General features: G+C 31.2%; 1 protein-coding gene and 1 long non-coding RNA gene across 2 annotated transcripts in view; both read right to left on the bottom strand.

The window, feature by feature from the left end:
- The window catches only part of mmp17a (matrix metallopeptidase 17a), a 130,782-nt gene that overhangs the window by 79,470 nt on the left and 29,364 nt on the right, over positions 1-21,948 (bottom strand). The gene's annotated exons all lie outside the window — the stretch shown is intronic.
- LOC141291905 (uncharacterized) lies at positions 16,243-18,927 on the bottom strand. The gene is made up of 3 exons (XR_012340415.1): positions 18,841-18,927; positions 18,481-18,570; positions 16,243-16,885 (listed from the first exon to the last, which is right to left on the bottom strand). It is a non-coding gene; the product is annotated as an uncharacterized lncRNA (long non-coding RNA).

The raw sequence follows: 21,948 nt of genomic DNA, 5'->3' as shown, positions 1-21,948 counted from the left end.
ATAAGACAACGTGTAATAGCACTTGAGGACAATTGTAATATATACTGGCTAAAGACATATTAATGCACCAAATCTCAATAAAAAAGAACACCTCAAAGTAAAGTCTTTACATTAATATTTATTAATATAGCTGAATAGTTAATACTTATTCCTTAAGCTGTCAGGAACAATGTGTGTTGAATGCAAATGTCAAAGTGAATCCTACACTATCATTATCTAAATGGACTAAATCCTTTTACTAACAATATTGCCAAGACAAGTACAGACATCTTAATGTCTTTAATCTCTTAAGCAATATACCTTAATGAAATAATGTTCCTTATTTTTAATCTTTCAATTTAGTTACATTTTTGATATCACTCATATAACACAGCATTACAATTACCTACAACCTCACAGATAGTTATACAGCATCTTATCTTCAAACAATTAAATAAAAAGTAAAAAAGAACACCATTTATTCAAAATATAAACCTTTTCTAACAATATAAGTCTTTACTATCACTTTTGATCAATTTAACACATCCTTGCTGAATAAAAGTATTAATTTCTTTGAAAAAACTGACCCCAAAATTTGTTATTTTAAATAAATGCTGTTCAAACAATCCTAAAAATGTATCACAGGTCCAAAAACAATATTAAGCAGCACAACTGTTTCCAACATTGATAATAAATCAGCATCTTAGAATGATTTCTGAAGGATCATGTGACACTGAAGACTGGAGTAATGATGCTGAACATTCAGCTTTGCATCACAGGAATAAATTCTATTTTAAAGTATAATAAAATAGTAAAACATTATTTTAAATTGCAATAATATTCCACAATATTACAGTTTTTTTCTATATCGTTAATCTAATAAATGCAGCCTTGAAGAGTAGAAAAGACACTTTAAAAAACATTAAAAATCCTCCTGGCCTTTACTGCATATGATAGGATTGAAAGAAGGCTGAAGGTGTTAGAAAATGACACAGTCCAGATTGGTCCAGATCTGCCATGCCACTCTCACATTCAGAGAGGACTGTCATCTCACAACCTCTAATAGTTAGGATTGACCTAAAAAGAGTCACAGATTGTGCCGTCGCTGGCTTGACTGAGGCATATTTTCCAAAAGATCAACTCAGTCAGTGTTGCTGACTTTGATCAAGCGCATCACTGTTCTCTGAGGGGCCCGAAAAGACGGACCAACCCTGGCATTCCAGAGGTGATGACGAGCAAGTGTGTTCAGCAGTGAAGGTCAGCGTTCAGCGGTGCTTAGAATCCTTAAGCGTGTTATCAGTCTTACTATGAACCAGTGGAAAGCTAGTGGGAAACGTGAGGCTTTTTTCCCCTTCACATAAGATCCAAAAGCCTCTGAATTCTTTAGCATATAGAGGTGAGAATGGTCAAAGCGGTATCAAACCTTCATAGACTCTGAGCAGAGAGTCGATAAACACAGACAATACCTGAAAATAAACTCCAGCTCAGCTGTTTACGCTTTGATGAAGGCGTACGTGCCGAGCGAGTCCCAGCTCTGTGTGTGTATCAAAGCCAGTCTTTTGGTTGCACAGAGGACGTTTACTACAAAGATTTATAGCCCTGACCTAACCGCGCCAAACTCGGAGAATTCTCCCCTGTGTCCTGCAGTCAATTCCGGCTCTGTATTCCTCCTCACTCCCTGTGAGGTGTCACGGATCATTATGCCACACTGAGAAAGGTTAACATACTCATGTGCAGCAGAGAGGCTAATAGCCCGGGATGTCAGTCAATGGCAATATGAATGAAAGGTCTTCTCACAAGGAGAGATTTCGCTGAGTGGTTAAAGGCTTAGAACAGGAAGAGCATGGTTTGGCATTATTGTTTCGAAGGTTGTCAAAGCATACATTGTAAATGTAAAAAAAAAAAAAAAATGAAGTCAGATTTGCTTGATATAAATGATAAATTATGAATTATAAACTCGCAATTCTGAGAAATAAAGTCAGAATATTGAGAACAGTCTTTTTTCCTGTGAAAATTGGACTTTAAATTTAAAAATATGTGACCCTGGACCACAAAACCAGTCATAAGGTTAAATTTGACAAAACTGAGATTTATACATATGAAAGCTCAATAAATAAGCTTTCTATTGACGTATGGTTTGTTAGGATAGGACAATATTTGGCTGAGATACATCTATTTGAAATCAGAAATCTGAGGGAGCAAAAAAATTTAAAAGACAGAGAAAATCACCTTTAAAGTTCTTAACAATGCATATTACAATTCAAAAATTACATTTTGATATATTTATAGTAAGAATTTTACAAAAAATCTTCATGGAACATGAACTTTACTTAATTTCCTAATGATTTTTGGCATAAAAAAAAATCAATAATTTTGACCCATACTATGTATTTTTGGCTATTGCTACAAATATACCCCAGCGACTTAATACTGGTTTTGTGGTCCAGGGTCACATATGTATTAGAATGATTTCTGAAGGACCATGTGACACTGAAGAAATACATACATTTTAAAATATATTAAAATATATTAAAACAGGCATAAATTCACAATTGTGAATTAAAAAGTCAGAATTGTGAGACAAACTCGCAAATCTGAGAAATAAAGTCAGAATTCTGAGAACATATCAGTCTTTTTTTCCCGTCAAAATTGGACTTTAAATGTAAAAAAATTGATTATAATGATTTCCGAAGGATCATGTGACACTGAAGACTGGAATAATGATGCTGAAAATTCAATTTTGCAGTCTAGGAAAAAATTACATTTTAAAATATATAAAAACAGAAAACACTTGTTTTGAATAGTATTTCACAATATTACAGTTTTTTCTGTAATTTGAGCACATAAATTCAGTCCTGGTGAGCATAAAAGACTATTAAAAACATTGAAAAATCATGTTTCCAAACTTTTGACAGATACTGTACATTAAACAAAAGTTACTGGGCTATGTCTTACGAGAAAATACTATTCAGTCTTTCTAATTCAATGTGTTACTGTTTCTTTGTAATTATTTGTGAAATAATTCAGAGAGAAAGTATTTTTTTTCAGTGCAGATGAAGGTTGTTATCTATGGAAGATGATTTCCGTCACTGAATAAAAAAAGTTTAAAGCGATTTATCTCAGAATTATGACTTTTTTTCTTGCAATTGCAAGTTTACAATCTTGCTATTCTGACTTTTTTCTTAGAATTGTGAGATATAAACTAACAATTCTGAGAAATTAGGTCAGAACTCCATGATATAAATTCACAATTGTGAGTTATAAAGTCAGAATTGTGAGACAAACAATTTTAAGAAATGAAGTCAATTGTGAGAAAAAAGTCTGAATTGCAAGATACAAACTCGGAATTTTAAGTTAAGTCAGAATTGTGCGATATAAACTCGCAATTCTGAGAACATATCAGTCTTTTTTCCCCTCAAAATTGGACTTTATAACTTTCTTGGAGTTTATATCTCACAATTCTGAGAGAAAAGTCATAGTTGCAAGAAATAAACTTGCATTGCGAGAAAAAGTCTGAATTGTGAGATACAAACTTACAATTGAGAAAAAAGTCAGAACTGTGAGTTTATATCTTGCAATTCTGACTTTTTATCTAGCAATCATAAGTTTTTATCTCAGAATTCTGACTTTATTTCTTGCAAGTGTGAGTTTATATCACACAATTCTGAGAAAAAACTCAGAATTGTGAGAAAAAGTCAGAATTTATCAAATTGCGATAAAATGTCTGAATTGCAAGATACTAACTCGCAATTTCAAGTTAAGTCAGAATTGTGAGATATAACCTTAAAGACTTATCAGTCTTTTTTCTCCTCAAAATTGGACTTCATAACTTTTTGGAGTTTATATCTCACAATTCTGAGAAAAAATTAAATGCTGAGTTGCAAGAAATAAACTTGCATTACAAGAAAAAAGTCAGAATTGTGAGTTTATATCTTGCAATTCTGACTTTTTAACTCACAGTCGCAAGTTTTTATCTCACAATTCTGACTTTATTTCTCGCAATTGTGAGTTTATATTACGTAATTTATATTACAAAAAGTCAGAATTGTGAGAAAAAGTCAGAATTGCAAGAAATAAACTCGCATTGCGAGAAAAAGTCTGCGAGATACAAACTTGCAGTTGCGAAATAAGTCAGAATTGTGAGTTTATATCTCGCAATTCTTACTATAACTCGCATTTGCGAGTTTATATAATTTTTTTTCAGTGCAGATCAAGGTTTTTAATTATGGAAGCCAATTTCCGCCACTGAATAAAAAAAGATAAAAGCGACTTTTTATCTCACAATTCTGACTTTTTTTTTCTCGCAAATGCGAGTTTACAGTTTACAAGTCAGAGTTGCAAGAAATAAACTCGCACTGCAAGAAAAAGTCTGAATTGCGAGATACAAACTTACAATTGCGAGAAAGTTTATATCTTGCAATTTTGACTTTTATACTCGCAATCGCACGTTTTTATCTCACAATTCTGACTTTATTTCTCGTTTATATCACGCAATGCTGAGAAAACTTTTTTACAATTCTGACTATAACTGGCAGTTGCAAGTTTATATTTCGCAATTCTGACTTTATTGCAAGTTTATTTCTCAGAATTGCAAGTTTATATCTCACAATTCTGGGAAAAAAGTGAATTGTGAGATGCAAACTTGCAATTGTGAGAAAAAAGTCAGTTTTTTATTCAGTGGCAGAAACGGGCTTCCATAGTTAAACCTTTGTGTAACTTAAACAGTAACATTTTTATTTTAAATTTTTATAATTTTTTTTGTAGATAATTGGAACTCCCTGAAGCCATAGCAAAAGTGTTTATCAGTAAATGGTGAAAGAAAAACCTCTTAATAGGCATTTTATTAACAAAAGTGAAATAAAAGTTTTACATCTGAATAATATCTTAAAAAGAGCACTGTTGCAAAATTCTTGTTAAAAGCAACCTGATCTCATGACGAAAACGCACCATATGTACCGTGACATATTTGATGTGAAATATCCGTTGAGTGGCGCTATAACTCTAATGCTTTGTGATGTTTTAAAATAATGTACTATCTGCACTACACCTAAACCTGCCCGATAGTATGAACAAAAGTGTATGCGAGGTAAAAACGCAATCGCAAGCATCCCATTTTAGCTTGTTTTTCGATCTCTCATCTTTCAGCTCTTTCATCGTGAGCCATGTTTTTCACGGGATTCGTACCCAAAGATTTTGCATCTTAAGTCCAATTCAATGCCTTGTTATGTCCGGAAAGCTAAACATATGGAGCTGTAAACATAACTGTGTACAAAAACGATTACAAGTGCTTGCTGTTTTACCGCCTCTAATGGAAATTTTGGGTTGGAAACTGCAGTGATATGTACTTACTGGTACGTATTTCACATCTTGCGAAAGTTCCGGTAGGTTATAAAGGTGATCTATGCAAATTGCTGAACCTAATCATTACACATATTTTATTATTAGTGCTAAAGCACTAACTACAAACAAATTGTGAGATAATTTACAATTTTTAAATAAGCACAAACTTGTGTTTTCCAAAACAACCAACCTTTCAGGCATTTCTGAGTAAGGAAGCAGGGAAGAAATGTTTCAGAAAAGCATTAAAATAAGTGACGAAAAAATCTGACTTCTGGTGGAAGGAAAAAGAAAAACATGAAGCCAAAAGGATTCTGTCTTTCTCTTTCCTCCACGGTCTTTAGAGCTGGCTTCTCGGTTTTTCCTCGGAGCCGGGGTTTAGCATTTATCTGTAGAGCAGTCAGTCATTGTCCACCATCCGCCTGCCTCCCAAAATCTGTCTGCGCTGCTGAATCTTTCTGAAAGATGCAGAAAAGGCGGCAGCGTGTCCATTCCTTCTGCTTCTTTTCAGAAAAAAAATTGCCATAGTTTTTTTTTCTCCTTAAAAAGAAGGAGAAGAAACAGACAAGCTACAGGCTTGATTTTGCCTATTTTTGGTCTGAGGGCATGCAAACAGCATCATCTGTAAACATACTGAGTGTTCTCTTGCTCAGCGAAGCAGACCAATGTTACAGCTGCACAGAAAAAGAAACATTATTTTATATATTTTAGCTTATGAGTCTGTGCTAAATGTGATGAAACGAGGTGTAATGAAATACTACAAAGCAAATAAATAAATAAAAGTTTGCTCTTATATGTATTATCGTATTTTATTCACTAATATAAAAAGTCTCCAAGGATATAATTATTTTGTTTCTAAATTTAATCATTTAAAAGCTGGCAAACATTTTTTATGTGCACACAAACGCTTTTTTGCAGCCAACGTTTAAATGCTAATGCAAACTAACTTATACTTTTTAATATATCAATATTATATTATGGTATTTTTATTTATATATGCATAAAACATAATACAGCTCTACAGTAATTAATCATATTAATATAATTAACTTACACCATTACACATTTAATTTATAAATTACTTGATAAATCATTATACGAAATATCAAGCTAAATTTACATATACCATCTAATTTAAAAACGATATTTTATTTTGTTCATTTTTTAGTGACCAACTCGTCCTGCACACCACTCACGTCGCATGCCAGAGAACAGCAAAGAACATGAGTTCAAAGGGGAAAACCAATCCTCTTACTGGGGCTCTGTGGATCAAACCTTACTAAATGTCACAGGTCACAGGTCAAGGGCTGATCTAGTGCTGGACAGGTGGAACTGGCATGGGACTTAACCTCTGAAGTTACACCGAGTCTGCAGCAGAATAGAAGCAGAGGGCAGATCAAACACCAAGGAATCGTGCTATAATCCCTATATCTCTATGCTGTTCTTCTTCTCACTACAGTCCCAAACACATGTGCTGCCAAATCTCATCTGTGCAGAGTATAAGTAACTTCATTTGGATGCTAAAACTGTCTCTAATTCTCTCATAAACCTAATCCCAGCTGCACTAATCCATATTGTCAGAAAACATGCAACTGTGCGCGATACACTGAAAACAACAAAACAGGGAAGAATGGTTCATTTTCTCCCTCCGTTTCATTCATCTCATTCATATCTGTGTGTAAAACCTGTGTGCGAAAATTTCACGCCAAAATTGACACACTTTTGAACAGCTCGCAAATGATTTCAATGCTTCAACATTAGCATGTTGCTAAGCTAGGCACACAGTACTCTAGCAAGCATGAAATTATAGGGCAAACCTAGGACGAAAGTATTTTGAATCATCACTATTGAACGAAATGTTCAATTTTAAACCTCATCTGCCATCTTGGATTTATTTTCCTCATTGAAATATTCATATATGTAGCAATTTCTTAGAAATTGGTTAAAATGAGTTGTGTCTCGCAATTAAGACGCCCACGTAGTGGATCAGCCCGGCTCTTTTCTCCACATTCGTATCTAAGGACGAGTTGTGTTGAAAAACCCTTTTAAAAGATATAGTTTGGACATGTATTATGCTAATTGCTGCGAGCATGAGCTCTCTCGTCTATAATAATCCAAATCTTGTCTATAATAATCCAAATTCATCAACATGTGAACAAAGCTAAGGTCAAATAACGTGCATAAGCACCTGTTTACAGGATGGGAACTGTTTCTGCTCACATAAGTGAGAACACTCATTCACAGTTATTAGTGAATGAGACCCATTGACGTTTGCTTTTTCACAGCTGTACATTTTGAGCAGGCATTTTATTTAAATCAGCACACTCTAATAAACAGCAGCATTTGTTATGCCTGCCCACAACTAAGAAAGAGAGATTAAATAGAGAGAGAGATGTAAAATATTCTTAGTGTTTGTTAATGTCGTATTGAATGTTTATTTTATTAGTAGTGCATGATAAGCAAGCATCAGTATTACTATTTTATGGTCAATAGTTTGGTTCGCAACTCAATCTGACTTAAGATGCCTGTCTAGCAGACAAAAAAAAACATTTTTGACTTTGGCTGGTAAGCATTGTAGTAGCGTTCTAGCAATGCTCTAATAACAGCATGAAAAAAAAGGTAAAACAACTCACAACTCCACTTTCTGTATTCTAGGGATCATATTGTTTTGATATTGTTGATGTAATGAAGTTAGAAATCTAGTAACACCCTAAGCGACTTCTTAGTAACCACCAAGCCTGCACTAGCAACAGCACAATGTTTGTCTGGTGGGTAAAAACTAGATAAATGATATACACTATAAATCATAACATTATAGAGTTTTTTTGACTTGGGCTAGTAGGCCATTTAATAATGGCTTAGAAACACTCCAGTAACCACCTAGAATGCCCTAGCAACAGTACAATATTTGTCTGGCTGACGACAGGGAAAAAAACTTACACCATACATGATTGTATTCTAGGCATCATAACATTATAGAGTTTTTTGACTTGGGCTAATAAGCAATTTAGTAATGCCCGAGCAATACCCTAGTAACCACTCAGACTGTCCTAGCAACAGTACAATATTTGTCTGACAGACAGAAACAGTAAAACAATTAACACCATACATACTGTTTTCTAGGCATCATAATATCATAGAGATTTTTGACTAGGGTAGTAAGCAATTTAATAATGCCTTAGCAACGCCCTAGTAACACTTTAGTAAAAACCCAGACTGCTCTAGCAACAGCACAATGTTAATCTGGTGGACAAAAGCAGGAAAAACAATTCACACCATACATACTGTATTCTAGGTATCATAACATTATAGAGTTAGACATTTTGACTTTGTCTAGTAAGCAATTTAATAATACCCTAGCAACGCTCTAGTAACCACTCTGACTGCCCTACAAACAGCACAATGTTTGTCTACAAGACAAAAAAAAAAAAAACAGGAAACACAATTCAAACAATACATACTGTATTCAAGGGAACATAATATCACATAGATTGTTTACTTGGGCTAGCAAACCATTTAGTAATGCCCTAGCAACACCCTAGTAACACTCTAATTCACACCATACCTACTCTATTCTAGGCATCACAATATCATAGAGATTGTTCTGAGCTAGTAAGCAATTTAATAACGCCCTAGCAACACTCTAGTAACCACATAGACTGCCTTAGCAACAGCACAATGTTTGTCTGGCAGACAAAAAAACGGAAAAACAATTCACACCTTACATCCTGTATTCAAGGGATCTGAGCTAGCAAGCAATTTAGTAATGCCCTAGCAACACCCTAGTAACCACCCAGACTGCCCTCGCAACAGCACAATGTTTGTCTGACAGACAAAATCCACACCATATACTGCATTCTAGGGATCATAATATCATAGAAATTACTGACTTTGGGTATTAAGTAAATTAGCCACACCCTAGCAACGCCCTAGTAACCACATGGAACACAATAGCAATCAGCTTTCCAGGGGCCTCATTTAGAAACACATGTACAATCAGATTTCCAGCACCCTAGTAACCACCCAGAATACCTTAGCAACCACCAACGTTCTACAAAGTTCTTAGCAACGTCCTAGCAACCTAGAAACAAAACAACTGCATAGCAAATACAAAAGTTTTTTTTTTTTTTTTAAACTACCATTTCACATTCTAACTACCATTTCACGTCTAATTTCACATTATTTTAATGCTTTCTCAACTGAGAGATAAAAACCCCCTGACATAATCAGTTTTTGACCTCCATCTCACCCGTTCACTTCTGATTAAAGAGCATCTAATTAAAATTCCCACATTATCATGTGACGGTCATAATTAAGTTTGGGTAGAGCTGTCGTCACAGGGGGCACTTTCATACGGCGCTTCGAAAGGTCAAGCAGAAGAGTCAAATGGCAGGACACTTCCCTCGTCCTCCGCACGGCCCCCGTGGAGAGAGTCACAGCGGTCAGTCAGCTGCGTCTCTCCTATGAAGAGTGCAATTGTGTCTGACTGATGGGCAGCATCTAAACATCCCAGTCTGCTGTGTCCAGTCAACAGGCTCATTTGACAAAGCCCCTTCATCTCTCATTCGGAGAGGAAGTGAGTCATTAGTCGGGATCTCCCCAGACACTGACATCCCTGTCAGGCTTGTCATCCTGTCTGCTCATGGATGCAGTGAATAAAGCTTGTTTACAGAGCTAAATGTCAGGGAAAGTGGATGATGAGCGATACACTCAATCTACAAAATTTCTATTACAGCGACTTCGGCAGACCTGCCAGAACCACACAACCACGTCATGTTTCTTAACCTTAGGGTCATGATCCCACGAGCTGATACTATTCACACTGGCATTCAAAAGTTTGAGATCAGTAAAATTTTTTATGTTTTTAAAGACAGTTCTTCTGCTCATCAAGGATGCATTTATTTCTGTATCAAAAATACTGAAAAAACAGTAATTTTGTGAAATATTATTACAATTTAAAATAACAGTTTGCTATTTTAATAGACTTTAAAATATAATTTATTCATGTGATGCAAAAAGATGAGTTTTCATGATCCATTACTCGTGAAATAAGTTGCATTTATTTGATAAAAATACAGAAAAAAACTGTAATATTATTAAATATTTCTTGTAACTTAAAATAATGGTTATTAACAATATACTGATTTATTATCAATGTTGGAGACAGTTTTTGCTGATTTTTTTGGTGCGCTGAGATTCTTTGATAAGTAAAAAGTTAAAAAGAACATAATTTATTCAAAATAGAATTTTTTTTTTACAGTGTAAGTCTTTACCATCACTTTATTATTAATTTAAAAAAAAAAAATGTATTTAAAAAAAATTACCGACCCCAAACATTTGACTAGTAGTGTATATTATTACAAAATATTTATTTTTTACATAAATGCTGTGTTTATTTTTACTTTTTATTAATCAAAGAATCCAGACAAAGTATCACAGATTCCAAAATAATATTAAGCAGCAAAAACTTTTCCAATATTTATCATAAAATAGCATATTAAAATGATTTCTGAAGAATCCTGTGACACTAAAGACTGGAGTAATGATGCTGAAAATTCAGTTTTGCATCACAGGAATAAATTAAGTTTTAAAATATATAAAAATAGTAATCCATTATTTTAAATTTCAATATTATTTAATAATATTACTGTTTTTTTAATGTATTTTTGATCTAATAAATGCAACTTTAATGAGCAGAAGACTTGATTCCAAACTTTTGAATGGTAGAGTATTTTTAAATTATTACTTATTTAATATATTCAGTATATTTGTAATATATAATATTATGTACACATAATACATGTATGTGCATAATTTACATATTTGCTAATTATACATTCTTTTAATGTCTCACCAAGGCTGATACAGAAAAAATACAGTATAAGCAATAATATTGTAAAATAGTATTAAAATTTAAAATTATTTTGTCATTTAATATATAAAGAGTTAACTTCGTTTTTAACAATTTTCAAAAATCATGTTTTTTTATTTTGCATTCCAATTAATCTCAATCAAACTGCAGTTGGTTGAAAAAAAATACAGCTAAATAACAATTAAAACATGATAACATAATAAAAAACATGATATATTAAAATGCTGAATTTTAAGGTGTCACATGATCCTTCAGAAATCAAGAAACATTTCTTCTTAATATTAATGTTGTTAACAGTTATGCTGCGTAATATTTTTGTGGAAACCATAACACATTTTTTTCATGATTCTTTAATGAATAGAATAGTACAATAAAACAGCATTTATTTAAAATAGAAATCTTTTGTAACATTAAAAATGTCTTTACTGTAACTTTTAATTAATTTAATGCTTCTTGCTGAATAAAAGTATTAAATTTCTTTCCAAATATCTTTCTGACTTCAATCTTTTGAACAGTAGTGTATAAATAAATCATAATAGGAAAAATATTCTTCTTCTTCTACAGCCAGTTTTCTTTACTGCCAGGCTTTGGATTTTGGACACAGCTATTGCATCAGCAGAGGACGGATGGAAGAGTGGGATACTTTTAGAAATGTTATTATTTCATATGCAGCTCAAATAAACAAATATACAACACTGCAGACAAACGGAAATACGGCTTATTATCCTAAACAGACACCTGTCATATATATATAATTTCTATAAAACTGAAATATTTCAAAAAAGATACTTTGTCCACTGTATTATCCATCTGGACATTCGCTTCACAAATTGCATCCTGGAAATAAAATAAAATAAAAATAAATCTAAAGTAAATAATAATATAAAAAAAAATCTAAAGTAAAATAAAACATTATTAAAAAAATAAATAAAAATAAAAATAATATATATATATATATATATATATATATATATTTATATAAAATAAAATATAAAATATCAAATACTGTAAAATACAATTGTGTACATTTTGTACATTTAATTTTTTTGATCTGATATTGAAAGCAGAAAAATAAAAAACAGCACATTTTTCATTCAGATAAAATGGAAATGCAAATTTTTAAAATAATTTTTCAAATAAAATACAATCTAAATTGAAACAAAACAAAATAAATAAAATAAAATAAAATCTGAAATAAAATAGAACAAAATATAAAATTAAATTATTAAAATAAAATACAATAAAATAAAAGGTTTTTGTATGTGTACATTTATATTTTTTATTTAATATTTAAAGCAGAAAAATAAGAAAACAGCACCTTTTTATTCAGATAAAATGGAAATGCAAGATTTTTAAAAAACAAAATATAAATAAAATAAAATCTAAAATAAAATAATAAAATAAAATAAAACAAAATATAAAATAAAATATAAAATAAAATAATAAAACAAAATATAAAATAAATAAAAATATAAGATAAACAAACAAAATAATTAAATAAAATAATAAAACTAAATAAAATAAAATATAAAATAAAAATAAAATATATAAATTACATTGTGTACATTTTGTACATTTACATTTTTTGATTTGATATTGAAAGCAAAAAATAAGAAAACAGCACCCTTTTTATTCAGATAAAATAAAAATGCAATTTTTTTTCTTAGTTTTTAAATAAAATAGAATATAAAACGACACAAAACAAAATAAATGAAAATAAAATAAATGATAAAATAAAACAATACAATACAAAAATAAAATCTTAAATAAAATTAAATAAATATAAAATAATGCAATAAAATAAAATAAGAGATTAAAATAAGTGTTCATTGCGTTCATTAACTTTTTGATTTGATATTAAAAGCAATAAATAAGAAAAATAAGCAAAATAAGAAACCAGCGCCTTTGTCAGGAATATATAAACATTCACAGACAGTCTCTCAAAAGCGTCTAAAAATCTTAGAAAAAAGCAGTTTCATAGTAATTTAAGTTTAAGATTATGTTTCTTATCAAGCTTTGAAGTAAACGTTATCACTAGAAATTGTTTGAACTGAAAGGTCTCCATCTAATCCTCCGAAAAAGACTCCTGTGGGCCTTTTCGAGCCGTGTAAATCTTTCAAAAAGTGCAATTAAAAAAAAAAAAAAAAATCGGGGCAAATGATGTTTATATATGAAAGAACAGGGATTTTAGACAGAATCGAATTTGCTTTTCAACGCAGAGGAGGCAGAGTGCCAAAGCGTCGTTTTTTTTCTTGGCCCACTGTTATCCTGTATAAGATTTATGTACAGTAGGATTACAAACAAGAAAGTGAGAATAAATCCTTGGTGAGGCTACCCAAATATCACCTCCATTCCTCTTTTGATCCAAACTCCTGGCTTTACTGAAAATATGAAGCAGAAATGCAAGGCTGCATCTCAATTGAACATTACTCTAGGGATGACTTTATATTATACATCTGAATGACATCTAGAAGCAATCATTTGGTTGAGACACATTATTGCAGATGCCAAAAGGAAATTGCTTTATAAAAAATAGCAAGGTATTGGTAGACATGGTGACATAATATAAAGGTTTGACAGTGAGGTGCCAACCTCATGATGAATCATATGTGTCTGCTAACATAAAGGTGCCATAGGAGTGTTTTAAGAAATGGATAGTTTCTGACACCACTTTCCTGTTAAGTCACAATTGACTCAGGCACTTAACCTCACTTCACTTCAGCAGGACTGATTGGTTCGGCAAAGAGTATATACTTTCTCGCTTTGGATCAAAAGTGTCTGATAAATGGCCAAAGTCAAAAGTTTGGACTATTTTTCACATTATAAAACTATAGCAAAGTCAATAAAATGAAATAATACAAACAGAGTTATAGGAATTTTATAGTGAGCAATGTTAAATTAAAACTATCTTATTTTAGATTTCTTAAAAGCCGCCACACTTCCACTGTATTATCCATTTGGACATTCACTAAACTAAACTAAAATAAAAAATGTAAAATTAAATAAAAAATAAATATAAAATGCAATCATAAAAAGGGTTTGTCTACATTGTGTACATTTAGATTTTTTTTTATTTGATAGTGAAAGCAGAAAAATAAGAAAACAGTGCCTTTTTCATTTAGATAAAATGTAAATGCAATTTTGTTTTCTTAATTTTCAAATAAAATAAAATATAAAATAAAATAAAATAAAATATAAAATTTAATTAAAATAAAATAAAATATGAAATATAAAATAAAATAATACAACTAAATAAAATATAAAATAAAATAAAAAAGGGGTTTGTGTACATTGTGTACATTTATATTTTTTATTAAGTTAAAATAAAATAAAATAGAATAAAACAAAATATAAAAATAAAATAGATATAAAATAATAAAATAATATAAGGGGTTTGGGTACATTGTATACATTAATATTTTTGATTTGATATTGAAAATATAAAACAAAATATAAAATAAAATAAAAATAAAATATGAAATATAAAATAAAAAAATAATAGAAACAGTGCCCTTTTCATTTAGATAAAATGGAAATGCATGATTTGTTTCTTATTTTCAAATGAAATATAAAATAAAATAATAAAACTAACTAAAAAAAAAAAAATTAAATATAATAAAATAAAATAAAATATTAAATAAAATAAAAAAAATATTTAAAAAAAAGAAAAATAGAAATAAAATAATAAAACAAATTATTAAATAAAATATTAAATAAAAAAGTAAAATAGAAATAAAATATTAAATAAAATAATAAAACTAAATAAAACAAAAGATAAAATAAATTGATAAATAATAAAATTAAATAAGGGTCTGTGTACTTTTTCGTTCATTCATTATTCTATTTTGTAATGAAAGATGAAATTTAAAAAAGGGTGCAGCTTGGTTTTTTGTTTAAAAGAAAAAAAAAACAGAAATGGCTGTATTTTGTTTTCCAAATGTATTGTTGTCATCAAATAATAGTATTAGAAAATTTGACGCATTTCCGATCGTTTTTAAATTTGTAATATTAATTTGTACATTTATTGTATTTCATTTGACTGATCCTATCTTTACCCGGAAGTAAATTACACCGTTGTGCGGGTATCAGTGATGCGCGGGTTGATCCGAAATGAGCGGGTGCCCGCGGTTACGAGTCATCCAAAAATATTTTTAATGATATTCGGGTCGTGGTCGGTCGGGTCGTTTGAAATAAAGATGCCAATTAAACCTTTGTAATTTAAATAGTACTAGACACACTTTTCTATGACATACATAGACCTACACTTTATTGGCTGAATAATATTTACACTGTAAAAAGTTTGCTGTAAATTTTACAGTAACTTACTGGCAGCTGGATGCCAGTAAGTTACTGTAAAAATGTTTACAGTATTAATACTGTAAGTGCATTTACAGTACTAAAAGGTCTTTACTGTAATTTCATTTACAGTATTTTTTACTGTAATTTCATTTACAGTATTTTTACTGTAATTTCATTTACATTATTTTTACTGTAATTTCATTTACAGTGTTTTTACTGTATCTTCAATTACAGTATTTTTACTGTATTTTCAATTACAGTATCAGTACTATAGAGTTTATTTTCATTTATTTTAAACATTTTTTACCTGTAAAAACAATCCAATTAACCTACAGCACTGTAATTCAAGATTTTTACCACCCCAACCCCATAAAAATCACAATAACTCATAAGCATTAGTTCTGATAATATTCTTTTTAATTGTTGAACATTTTCTTTTTAAAAGTACAGAGACTTTGTATCATGGCAAACATACACATACTGAAAAGCAAAAATAAGTAAGTACACTACCATTCATAAGTTTTTGAACACTAAGATTTTTTTAAAGAATTCTCTTCTGCTTACCAAGCCTGCATTAATTTGATCCATATTTAATTTATTCCTTTGATCAAAGCTGAATTTTCAGCATCATTACTCGTCTTCAGTATCACATGATCCTTCAGAAATCATTCTAGTATGCTGATAAACATTATTTAATTTTTAGATTTTTCAGGATTCTTTGATGAATAGAAAGATATTATTTAGCAAGGATGATTTAAATTGATCAAAAGTGATAATAAAGACATTCATAATGTTACAAACTATTTCTGTTTCAGATAAATGCTGTTTATCTGAACTTTCTATTCATCAAAGAAACCTGAAAAAAAAATGTACTCCACTGTTTTTAGCATTATAATAATTTCAGCAACATCATAATAATAGTTTTTGAGCAGAAAATCAAATTATTAGAATGATTTCTGAAGGATCATGTGACTGCAGTAATGATGCTAAAAATTAAGGTTTGATCACAGCAATAAATTACATTTTAAAATATATTCAAAAAGAAAACAGTTATTTTAAATAATAAAAATGGTTCAAAAGTGTATTGTTTTTGCTGTACTTTGGACCAAATGAATGCAGGCTTAGTGAGCAGAAGAGACCTTCTTTAAAAACATTTAAAATCTTACTGTTCAAAAGCTTTGTCTGGTAGTGTAAATAAAATAAAATCATACAGTAAAAATGTGTTTGTGTTGTGTTAAATTTTAGTAGTTTTGAGTCAAAGTTGACAAGCTCTCTGATGAGAAACGGCAGAATGGGATTCAGGCTGATGCTTGTTGTTTGCACCCTCTTTCCAGAAGTCCATCTGATCTGTGACTGTCAATGCATTTGCTGCCACAAAGGTTGACTGTCTGAACAAACCTGCAAGCACAAGAAAAACAGTGTTTAAAGAATTTGCCTCAACTGTCAAACTTGGTGCTGTATGCATTTTTTAAAAAAATGATATACTACATACGAACGCAGTAGTAAGAAAAAAAACTGAAGAAACTTTTTCTTGAAATTTTTTATAAAGAATTTTATGAATGGGTCAGTAAGTCACTGATTTTAGGTGTTTAAAAAAGGTAAATTCATTCAGTAATGAAACACTGCTGTGTGCAGAGATGCACAACATGGCTTTGTTAAGAACCGTTTTTACTAAATGGAGCAAAAAGACAATATTTTCTTCTTGATTTAAAGGAGAACTCCGGTGTGATTTTGACCTACAATGTATTGAATCATGATACCGACTGTAAACGCACCTTGCATATCTCATCTCGTCTTGTCCACTGCAGTCCGAAATCTGGGGTCAGTTATCCGATGCTTACAACAGGTTGTCAATGAGAGTCAATAGGGCATCGAAGAAGCCATGTAAATAAATCACTGTTTTACGCCATTTACGAGGCACAAAGTAGCTCCACACTTCATTGGTAGACTTCCAAGGGCCCTGACATTTAAAACGAGACATTGAGAACTCAGAAAAAGCACCGGGAGTTTATTTACAAGTAGATTTATACAGACAGTAACTGCAAGAAGTTTAGCGGCCGCCGCCATCTTAAATTTAGTCACGATAAGTCGAGTGTCGAGCACGAAGGAAACTACAACCTGATAAGTTGATAACCTGATAAATTCCTTGGTGCTCGACACTCGACTTATCGTGACTAAATTTAAGATGGCGGCTGCCGGATTTTTTCTTGCAGGAACTGTCTGTATAAATCTTCTCGTAAATAAACTACCGGTGCTTTTTCTGAGTTCTCAATGTCTCGTTTTAAATGTCAGGGCCCTTGGAAGTCTACCAATGAAGTATGGAGCTACTTTGTGCCTCGTAAATGGCGTAAAACAGTGATTTATTTACATGGATTCTTCGATGCCCTATTGACTCTCATTGACAACCTGTTGTGAGCATCGGATAACTGACCCCAGATTTCGGACTGCAGTGGACAAGACGAGATGAGATATGCAAGGTACGTTTACAGGTCAAAATCACACCGGAGTTCTCCTTTAAATCACTTAATATTACATTCTTGTTCATTGAATTTTGTTGCCCTGACACTTAGTAAAGTCTGCCACAGACCATGCTAAATGCTAACCAATCTGTTCATATAAACATTCTAAACAGGTGTGTGTTTCCTAGAAAGTCTGTGCATATAATAGGCCTACTATGATTAAAAATCTATATTTGTTGCTTTACAGTAACAATAATCTAAATTGACAGACAGTAAGATTGCTATTATGAATTTAAAGGTTACAGTAAGTTAAAGATACCTGAAGCAGCTGCATTTTGCTGTTTAAATGCTGGTTTAATAGAAATAATTTTAATGCGCATGCAAACTCAATCTTGATGGTAATAAAAAACATTCCCAGGAAATAAATACCTTACAAATGTGTACTTTAAATACAATATAACTTGCTTAGGATAAAAGCATCTGAAAAATGCATGAATGTAAATGCAATGTAAAACAAAATATGTTTTAGGTTACCTTATTCTGCATGTCAGTAAAATGGACAGCTGGCTGTGTGATGATTCTGCCCTTGATGGTCAGCATCCAGTTAGTGCTTGGAGAAATCTCCTGTAACAGACAGTGTCACAACACCCTTTTAGTGTTACTATAGTTTATGATCAGAAAAGACAACTACTGTACAGTAATACAATTTACATTTTTAATAAAATAAACATTTATAATATTTATTATCAAAACTTGCTATATTAATATATTGCTAGCCCGTTACTCTCTTTAAAATGTTAACCCGTTCTGTGAGTTAGTGGAGAACAGCAGCCTGTGGCTAATTTAGTAACGTTAACATTAGTTAAGTTGACGAAAGCAAAAGCTTAACGTTACCTGTTGTTTGCACTGCGACGACGGCAATCACCAGAAAAGGCTCCAATACACCTCTGATGCAGACGACATGACCACGAGACCACAAACTTGAAAATAAAACACAAAAGAAGCACTTAACCGCGGTGTTTCAGCTTTACCTCAGTGTTTCATGTTAGCGCGCTGTTTATGTCACGTCTGTCACTGAATTTAGGGACCGTCTATAAAGTTACATACGACATTGATACACACATTTCTTACTTAAACATCATTTGAAGAGAATTACCTTGCCAGCTATAAAGAAGCAGCGTTGAAACGATATTATGCTGCTCTGTGACTAACGTTGAGTTTGTCAACTTCGGCTTATGGACATTATTAGCTTACCAGTTCATGTTATCGTCGATATGGCAGTCATTCACAAGAAGAAGATCCAAAATACACCTCCGACGTTACAGACGACATCCAGACCAGAAACTTGAAAATAACAAGCAAAAGAAGGGCTTGAAAATACTATTTAAAATCTCCACAGAAAAAGCGGTGTTGCTTAACGCACTTTACGTTACCTCAGTATTTCACCTCAGTTCGCCGTTAAGCTTGAGTAACGTTAAGGGCTCGTCAGACGAGCTAACTTGCATTAAAGGGCAGCACAATATACAAACGCGTTTCTCGGTTTCACTAAAGTTTATTTGGACTAATATATGTCACCTTAAGTTACTCACCAGTCCATGTTTTCACCGTTATGGCGGCGCCCCGGCCGTCAGTCAGAAAAAAAGGCTACCGACTTGCAAAACACGATGAATATTGTTAGTTTGCTGTTAACAAGTGAAAACATCTTAAAATTGTTCAGTTTTTCATAAAACAGAAATAATATACTAACCTTTTTGTCAAGTTATTGGTGCAACATTTCTCCTTTTGTCCTTTTTACCGCCACTTCCTCTCAGCAGGAGAGAAAAAAAATCGCCCTTGCCATTGGTCAATTTTTCGCGGGCAAGTTCACTACTGTAAATTTACAGTAGTTTACTGTAAACGGATTTACAGTAGTGGATAATTACAGTAGTGATCATATATTTTCCCATAATCCTTTGCAGTTTACAGTAAAATACTGTATATACATTTTACAGTATCTTACTGTAGATATTACAGTAAAATACTGTTCAAATTACAAAAATCGGTTACAGTGTACCTTTTGAATGTTGAGCGTTATTAACTGTTGAATAAATGCTGACGCGGGACAAAATGCCCGATTTCCCAACACGTTGAACTGAGCAATGCCGTTGTACCATTTGAATAGGCTACTTTTAAACGCATATAGCTCAGTAATGTCAGCTTTATGTATTTTCTGAGAGGGGGTGGGATTTATGTTGGGAAAGTCAGGGGAGGGAGAGACGCACACTTCGATTAGACTGGATAAACACATGCAGCATCAATCATTAAGAAAATGGTATTCCTAATAAATGTCTCGAATATTTTGATTATGTCCAATGTTTCTCTTTTTTTTTGGAATTATTAGACACATTTCACTATGTCTTTTCAAATGCCTAGGTATGTTTAATTTCCTTAATTATAAAATTCAGCACTATTTTTTAACGTTTATTCAAGCAATAATATATAAATTATCTCATGTATATGCTTGTTTAAAACCGGGGATTAAAAACAAATTCCGAATAAAAACGGTATTTTTTCTTTACGTTTCCAGAGAGCGAAATGAACGAAATCAAGCATTACTTAATAAATTCAAGGCACTATAATTTCATAAACTGAAGTGTATTCGTTATGTTTGTAGTATAAGAAAAGTCGTTAACCTAGCCTATTAAGTTGATTTAATATTCTTGATAATTTTTAGAAGAATAAAAGTTAAGAAAAAAAGGAATTAGCTTTAGTCTCTAATATTTAGGGGTACAGGCTAATCTTTTTCTTAACTTTTATTACACTGTAGATCGAAATAAAATAATTATTGATATTTAATATCGGAGAATCACTGACATAATTTAGAGTAGCCTACTTCGAAAATGAAACTATTTAAATCTGTATAAAGGCAAGACAAACTAAATCACAACATGAACAATCTGTATTTTTCTTGTAATCAAGAACATTTTTTTTGACAAAATTACCAAATTAATGCCGAATGACTCGTAACCGCGGGCACCCGCTCATTTCGGATCAACCCGCGCATCGCTGATACCGGCACGACGGTGTAATTTACTTCCGGGTAAAGATAGGATCAGTCAAATGAAATACAATAAATGTACAAATAAATATTACAAATTAAAAGACGATCGGAAATGCGTCCAATTTTCTAATACTATTATTTGATGACAACAATACATTTGGAAAACAAAATACAGCCATTTCTGCTTTTTTTCTTTTAAACAAAAAACTAAGCTGGACCCTTTTTTAAATTTCATCTTTCATTCCAAAATAGAATAATGAATGAACGAAAAAGTACACGGACCGGAAATGCGTCCAATTTTCTATTACTATTATTTGATGACAACAATACATTTGGAAAACAAAATACAGCCATTTCTGCTTTTTTTCTTTTAAACAAAAAACCAAGCTGCACTCTTTTTTAAATTTCATCTTTCATTCCGAAATTGAATAATGAATGAACGAAAAAGTACACGGACCGCACCCTTTTTTAAATTTCATCTTTCATTCCGAAATTGAATAATGAATGAACGAAAAAGTACACGGACCCCATTTACTACAGATTTAGTGTAGTTGTATTTCAAATAAGTAAATACAATTAAATAAAAGTAAAAAATGGGTCTAGTTTAGTCATAATGAAATTCATTGGTAAGCACAATTTACATTTGTCAAGAAAAAACAATTTCAAACATGTAATATTTTTTAAGATCGCAAATATATATATATATATATATATATATATATATATATATATATATATATATATATATATATATATATATATATATATATATATATATATATATATATATATATATATATATATATATATATATATATATATATATATATATATATATATATATATATATATATATATATATATATATATATATATATATATATATATATATATATATATATATATATATATATATATATATATATATATATATATATATATATATATATATATATATATAT

Source organism: Garra rufa, chromosome 19 (assembly GCF_049309525.1).
Source record: "Garra rufa chromosome 19, GarRuf1.0, whole genome shotgun sequence".
NCBI classification, from domain to species: domain Eukaryota; kingdom Metazoa; phylum Chordata; class Actinopteri; order Cypriniformes; family Cyprinidae; genus Garra; species Garra rufa.
Note: the sequence above shows the minus strand (reverse complement) of the source record. Positions and strands in the feature narration are given on the sequence as shown.